At 40.8% G+C, this 7,633-nt stretch overlaps 1 long non-coding RNA gene across 1 annotated transcript; it reads left to right on the top strand.

Moving 5' to 3' along the window:
• The first annotated feature begins 1,044 nt into the window (after window positions 1-1,044).
• LOC120575037 lies at window positions 1,045-7,174 on the top strand. The gene is made up of 4 exons (XR_005641944.1): window positions 1,045-1,095; window positions 4,167-4,450; window positions 6,197-6,245; window positions 6,548-7,174. It is a non-coding gene; the product is annotated as an uncharacterized LOC120575037 (long non-coding RNA).
• Window positions 7,175-7,633: the final 459 nt, after the last annotated feature.

The following is a 7,633-nucleotide window of genomic DNA, read 5'->3' as shown; positions in this document are numbered from 1 at the left end:
TAAATAAGGTAAACATGCCCACTTTCATAATTACTGTTATTATTTAACAATAGCTGGTATATCTACTCTCCATAGCAGTTATATGTGTGTCAATGAGAGGCAGAGGCTGAGCAATGGGTGGCCATACAGTGTGGCACATTTCTGAAGCTGTGAACAGGGAGGGCTGAGCGTGCTAACCAAAGGAAAGCCTCAGGGCCACGCGACCGGACCTGTGGAGCCACTCGAGTGATCCCTTAGCCACCACATACAGTCTGCCTTTTACCTCCTTGTGTGTACACAAAGGGGAACTTATTCCCAGTTCCCCACCCTTGCTCTTACCTCCCCTCCTTCTTTCCCCCCTGCCCTTATATGAGACAGAGTCAGGTCCTTCCACTGCATAATAAAAACCTGCCTCCATTGCCAAACAATCACTGCAGGCCGGGAAGGAGAGATCATCTAAAATCAATCCAACAGTGGATGGGTGACCTGATACTGCCGGCAGTAGGCCTAAGTGAAGCACAAAGGGGGTGACTTTCTTCCACCCCTCATATAGTGTGGGGGCACCAGAGCTCCACATGAATCTGTTCATTATTAAAAGGAAAGTTAAACTTCTGGTCAGGCTAAAGTTTCACATTGCACAGTGCACTTTTGTATGCCATGTATATGGAATATAATATGCTAATCTAAAATAATAATAAAATATCAGTTGTGAATTTTTAGTGAACAGTGGTCACGTTTTGCTATTAGTAAAACATTATGGTTAAGAGAGAATACAATATAATAATATGGGTTAACATACAGCCCTGACCTCTGGGTACCTCTCTCACCTGCAGTCACAGTTCGCAAAAGTGTTGCCTGTTTGCCCTGATTGGCTCAGCTGGAGAAAGAGCCTAAAGAAACTTTTTCTTTCTTCTTTTTATTTTTTTATTTCCTGTTGTGGTTGCATCAAATACGATAAGCCCATCATTACTAAAGTTAAAACAAATTAAATCGCCATATCATTAAATTGTGTTCATTTATTTTGGCCTCAGCGATGACCTCTGCCCCCAGTCACGTGACGTTGTTTATATTTTCACACTGCATATGAAAGAGAAGGGAAAGCCCGTCTGCCTTCACGTAAGTTTTTAAAGTTATGGAGATAATGACAAATGGCCTGTGAATAGTTTTAAAAAAAATCCACTTGAGCTTCGAATAATGTGCAGCTTCAGCTTGTAACGTTTGCATGACGTCGCGCAGCATTGCCTAATATTAATGTATAATGCTAAGTTATCAACCAAAGCTAATGATAGCCTATGTAGCAGCAGCAGGCTAACTACTACTACTAACTAGCTAAGTGACGTCCATTAGTGTGCGCTCTGTAGAGAAAAGAGAGGCTAAGGAATGTGATGGTTTGGGCTCTTGAATCATGTTTTATACATTGTTGACAGTCATTTTACGTGAATTTAAAACCAACAATCAGATGTAACGTGAAAGCTGATATGAGTCGACTTAACTTAATTTGTTACGCTATGATAAATTTATGTCCCAATTGGTTAATAAACTTTGCATTTAGAGCAATAGCCCCTCCATATGTCTGTGCACTTCCCTGGTTGGATCTGTCAGCAGTAGAGAGTACTGTAAAATGTTACGTTTCCTCTGGCAGTGCCTTTACAACACAGGAGCACGGAGGCCACACACAGCTCCCAGATATCCAGAGATGAGAGTAAATAAACCAGGGGAGCCATCCCTGACACCATGTGTGGCTACGTACAGTACAGACTGGTGGGAAAACAAAGTTGGGTCAAGCATGATTAACGCCTCACCTTTTGTCAGGATGCCAGGGATGTGTGTGGCGAACCCCAAAGCTTGATCTAATGACTTCCCTGTGAGGTCATAATTGATTTTGACCAAAATGATATACATCTTTGATATCCATGTACAGAGACCCAGAACATGTTTTATAATGGACAATTTCCCTCCAGTTGGTACATTATTGGGTGTTTGTCTTGATAGATTTCCTAACCAAAGCAAATGCATGGGGATTTGCAGTACTAATAATAACAATTAGTGTCAATTTAAGTATACTCATGTTTTAACAGACTGGTTGTTGTAGTGTTTAACCAAAAAACAATGCCTCATTTGTGATTTTTTTGAAAGGTAAAATATGGACACATGGATAGGCCATGTTATTTTATTGTTACAACATGATCTGGCAGCTGTCAAAAATTGCCTCCAAATTAAATGATAAAATACTGTCAGTTACAATGCTATGGTTAAAGTTAGGTTTTAGCACAAAAACTACTTAGTACGGTGTAGGGAAAGATCATGCTGGGTTAAAACAAGTACTTAGTTAAGGTTAGGGGACCTTCGTGACGGTTACAATAATAAACACTTGGTTTAAGCTAGAGGACACTCATGGTCATGCGGGAAACTGGAAACAAACAGAGGCCATCTGTCTGATAACAACACAGGCTGTTCTCGTGAACCATTCATACATATAGCTACAAAAAGTAATGCACTGTAATTCATAGGTTTTCCAAGTAGTTATTACTGTAAGTGAGTGAATAAGGCAGTGACTGCTTAGTATTATTAGCGGAGCACCTAATATAAGACTGAGAAAAATAAGGGGACTTAAGGGGACCACTGTTTAACTCATACCACAAAGGTTTGTCAAATCATAACTAGTTTTGGTGCCTAAACCTATGTTGCCGTTTCACAGTCACCTTTTTGTGCATACGTTTCCTAGGATATCATAAAAACCTATTCATGAGAATGCGTTAAACAACGTCAACTTACTTCCTTCTATGCTACTCTCATAATGACTATGGCCACTGGAGGGCTCTGTCACTTGGATGCAAACACATGTCGTTTTGGAGCTCCTGCTCAAATGACTGATGCTGTCGTTTTTTCTTTGGATAGTCACCAGAGAATTCTGTCAGACCTCTTTTTGCTTCTTCAGCACCTTGGTAATTAGTTCAATTACTTACTGTGGAATGCCTAGAGCAGGGCCTGCAGGCTCCATAGAGCCTAAAGCTATTTGTCTGATGTATTTACGTCCAGGCTATTGTTGTAGTATTACAAGTGTTTCCATAATTGTTTTGGTGCAACCGGTCAGAGATTTATCTAGGAAATTGTGCTATGGGAGAATATTAGGCTTCTAGGACAGCTTTGGACTGTCAGCTTGACAGTTAATTCTGGCCATACATGTATTAGCAGGGGTTGAAAATTGTTAACTATCCAGTTTTAAATGCCTGTGGATCAGATATAAGTCAGATTTTGAAGGGGTACTGAAGTAGGTGCCAATCAAGACAGATTGTTTATCCAAGAAAAGCCTGTAAACATGCACCCGAGTTCAGCCTCTCTGCAGGTTCTCTGTGTATGTCACAAGGTGCCGAGGCGCGTTCACCTTACAGTATTCCAGAGCAAAGCAAGCCATCGTCACCAGGATTGAGAATGACAATGCTGACATTTCAACAGCTATACACTCTGAAACGTGCATGCCTAATCTGTATTCTTAAGAAGGATTTGCCTCCAAATTGCTCCATTGCCTGTGGTCCTTCTGTTTGTTGTCGTCCATTGCTGCACATAGACTTTAAATAAACACAGCTTTGATAAGCTAGGGGCCAGACCGTCACCTCTGACCCATAGCAGTTCCGATCGGGGTCCTGGGGCATGAGGTTCACCAGGTGACACAAGCATAGCTTTAAATTAGCGGCCCTTTTCTATAGAGGGAGGTTTATAAACACTGCGAGTGGATGAGGGAGTGTTGGTAGGAAATTGACTTTGTCCAGAGTGTGTTGACCAAGAAGAGGGCATAGGTTAAGAGGTACATGAATCAAAGGAGGCTTGGGAGGTTATCATGGACATTATTCATGAATAGGATGAATTTACAGCCAATCATTATCCAACTAGTCCCAGTAAAAGCTTTAATTTTGTTATTCTGTAAAACCGCTGTATGTATAAATTGCTATGGTGATCTTATTTTATAAGCAAGTTGTTTTTCATGTCATTTCAAAAAACTGTGTCTTATGTCGCTGTATTATAGTATTATATTTTATTTTCTACCTTCCTACTCTTACTGAACTTAGTCTTCCTCTCCCTCGAAGTGTGTGTATATATACACTTTTATAATTAAAACAGTTTCCCAAGACCTCTGAAGGTAAATTCAGGAAAATAACTTTATATTATACAAATATTTCCTTCTGCAGAATAAGGGTCGTTGGCCTATTTGTAGTGGACGTGGCCTTGGGTGCAGCCAGCCAGTGGCAGTCTGAGGCCTCTTTGTAGGCCGCCGAACATGCACCAAACCACAAATTATCATTGGAGCAAGACAGGCCTCCTGCACCACAACCAGGCCCACCTCTACCTCCCCGAAAGCTTTGGATTTATGGCATGTGTCCAAATAAACATGTCTGAACGTTGTGGCAGAGAGGAGCCGTGGTTGACCATGCATCTGAGAGAATCAGATCTCACACCTGTATTAGTGATGCAGGTAATACAACCGCTCAATTTCTTAAATAAATCTTAAAATCTTAATTCATGCATGAATCCATGATCTTCAGTATCTCTCCTTGGCCCTGTGTCTCTTGTTTTCAGCTTTCCTTCCCTTTCACCACTTCCTGTTCTCACCGTGTCTTTGCTGAATTCAGTCAACTTTTTTCATGGTAAATGAGGTGTGCAGTAATGTAAACATTGCTTAGAGATGTTTACTTTTGTCTCTGTATAATTTCTGGTCAGTACAGTAGTCACACTTATGCAGGTAGAGTGCTGAGTGGAAATCTTTCCAGCGGTTCTTCGTCATTTGTAACCATCTACCAGGGTGGGATTGCTCATTATAATATTCCCTTGCCTGTTGGAGAAATTAGGAGCATTTCTGCTTTTACTAGTGGTTTTGCAAGTTTTGACTGATTATTAATAACAGAGGGTACTGTGTTTATTAATTACTGTTCATATATTTATGCAATTTATGCTCCACAGAGCAGTCATTTTGGATGTTCTTTTTAAAAAAAGTAAAACAATACTATAATAACATTATATATATTTATCAAGCATCCTCGATCAAATCCAAAAAGTATCCTTATTTCACTAATAAAGTCAAACGTTTCTATCAAGTTTGGAGATTTTCGGTTAAAGCAAAAATGTAGAGCTGTGTGATAATAGAAACACTATGTTCTCGATCACAAGATATCTCTAGGGAGGAAGGACAGAATTCTAACCTGGAAATCCAGAGTTCTCGCGAGAGCACATTGAATTTGCTCAGCGAGTCACTCTGGCATTGAGTAATGATGCTCATTAACTATGCCCTTGTAGCCGAGCTGCACCAATCACATCAGTGTATCTGATATAGGCGGGCCAGAGGCAAGCTAAACAGATGACGACAGTTAAATCTACCAGTTAGCTTCACTGGTAGCTAAACGTATGGGGCCCTGGATACGTCACCGCCTGTGTTGTTGTGATTGGTCGTAGTGTTATCCAATTGCGGGCAGTGAGATTTTCAAATGCATGCTTGGTGCCACCCCTCGAGTTGGGCCATTTTCATTACTCAATGCCAGACCTTTAATCCTTCGGATTTGGGTCTGGATTTCCAGGCTAACAGAATTCTAACCTGTCAAAAAATCTGTCAATTATAACATTGTGATCAACCATATCATAAGCAGCCCATAAACCAAGAAGTATTGTCTACCATCCAGGTCTCGTACTGTCTTTTATTAGGATCTTATAAATGATCTTCTTTCATCGAACATGTTTAGTTCCCATTACTAGCTGTTGTGTTGGACCTTTATCTTTTAAAGCCATAAACTTAAAATGGCTAATCCTCTATATAACCAAATACAAACGTGTACATTATCTGCTTCAAACCGTGGGAACTGTTTTCAATACCTACGTTTTAGGGATTGCTCTTTTTGCACCACACAGTTTTACCAGCATGCAGTCAGCGTTAGCCTTCATAGTAAGACTAAAAGTGTGCACCAGCTCACGCTAAAATTCTGCTTTTGGCATGCATTGTTGATGACATCAGTAATTTGTCACTCTGCAGACACACTGTGATTTATGACTTTTCCCATGCAGCAAAACATGCCCTTGGTGTTTCTTTATTACATTTAAAACCTATTACTGTAAAATAGGGAGATTACTGCATAATACATGCTTGGAAAAGAGCTGCAGGTTGAGCAAATATGGTGTGTTTTATACTAATAAAGTAGCTGGGTTATGGGTAAATGTTTATATTATTTTACAGCTTGCCTTGAGGAGGGAAAAGATTTCCATTCATAACCAGAGTGATGAATGTGAGTAATTACCTTGTATTGTAAGCAATATACTTCACCCCCTAACGCTTCACACAGTTTTATGATTTGGATTTCACACTCACAGACTAATGTTTAAAAAGTATCTTTTTCTAATGCAGTCTGCTTGTTTTTCAGTTTAAGTTTTTGTGTTCAATGTGCTAACTGTGTCATTGAATGATTGAGTCAATTAATTAATTATTGGCATATGGTTTTCATTTAGAGAAGTTTTGATGTGTAACAGGTGTGTGACAGCAGTTTACACCAGACCAGCTAGGGATTCAACTACTATCTCCCTTCTCTAGATGGATGCTACTGTGATGGACAGAAACACATGAGGTAGATCAAGGTAAAAACATGTCTCTTTGATATCAAGAGCCTTTTAATTTCTGTAATTACCAAAACTGGCACAGAGGGACTTTGAGCACTGATGGACAACCAGCTTACCAGGCAATGGGCAGTTTTTGTATATTTGCCCAGTGAGTGATTTGCAGAAAGACATCCTTGTAAAGGCCACCGTCATCCCTCTCTGAGGGCCCTCTGGGTGCTGACACCTCGTGTCTATCAACTCTAACATGGCTGTCAGCGCAGATCACACCATCCCTGCCAGCCAGTTCTCTCCTACCGCTTGCTGGTATTATACAGTATCAGCGGAGACGACCAAGAGACAAAGAACTATAGAGCAGACAAAGATGTCTTTCAGCTAATATTGACACACACTCAGTTTCATTGCATTTGAGTGCTGAAGTATAATCACCATCAGGGATATAATATCAATAAATGCTGTGCATTGGTACACGTGGATCCTGCTGGAGGATGTTTATGTGTAGACACTGATTATTTATGTTTCAGCATGTTACCATGTTGAGGTAAGGATTAGAGGATGGATACCCGAACCGAGCTCGTCGGGACCCGGTGGTACCCGACGCGCCGGGCCAGGTTCGGACAGGTATTTAGAAATGATGTTCGGGTCGGGCTCGGTCACATCAGCGCGATAAGGCATTGAACATTTTAAATTTAAAAAAGCGTATTACGTAGGTGCGCGCCTGTGTTAACGTGCGCTTGTCGCCACGTGTGCGCTGATGTCCTCATTTGTTGACATTTCCGAATGCCTTCCTACAAACATACATGTGTCATTAGTATGAGAAAAAAATGAGATTTTAACTGTCAGGCTCGGGTTGGGCTCGGACATGTAAGGGTTAATGCCCGACGAGGTGTCCATTGTCAGGTATTAATGGACGACGGCGAGGCGTGAACCGTCCGACGCGCAGCCGAAGTCCATTAATACCTGACAATGGACACCTCGAAGGGCATTAACCCGCTTATACCATGGTCACTTGCCAAATAACACATTTTTAAAACATTAGTTCATATTTTAATTAGTTTTACAA

This window comes from Perca fluviatilis, chromosome 15 (genome assembly GCF_010015445.1).
Source record: "Perca fluviatilis chromosome 15, GENO_Pfluv_1.0, whole genome shotgun sequence".
Taxonomy (NCBI): domain Eukaryota; kingdom Metazoa; phylum Chordata; class Actinopteri; order Perciformes; family Percidae; genus Perca; species Perca fluviatilis.
The sequence above is the reverse complement of the archived record's forward strand: the minus strand, read 5'-3'. Positions and strand labels throughout refer to the sequence as shown.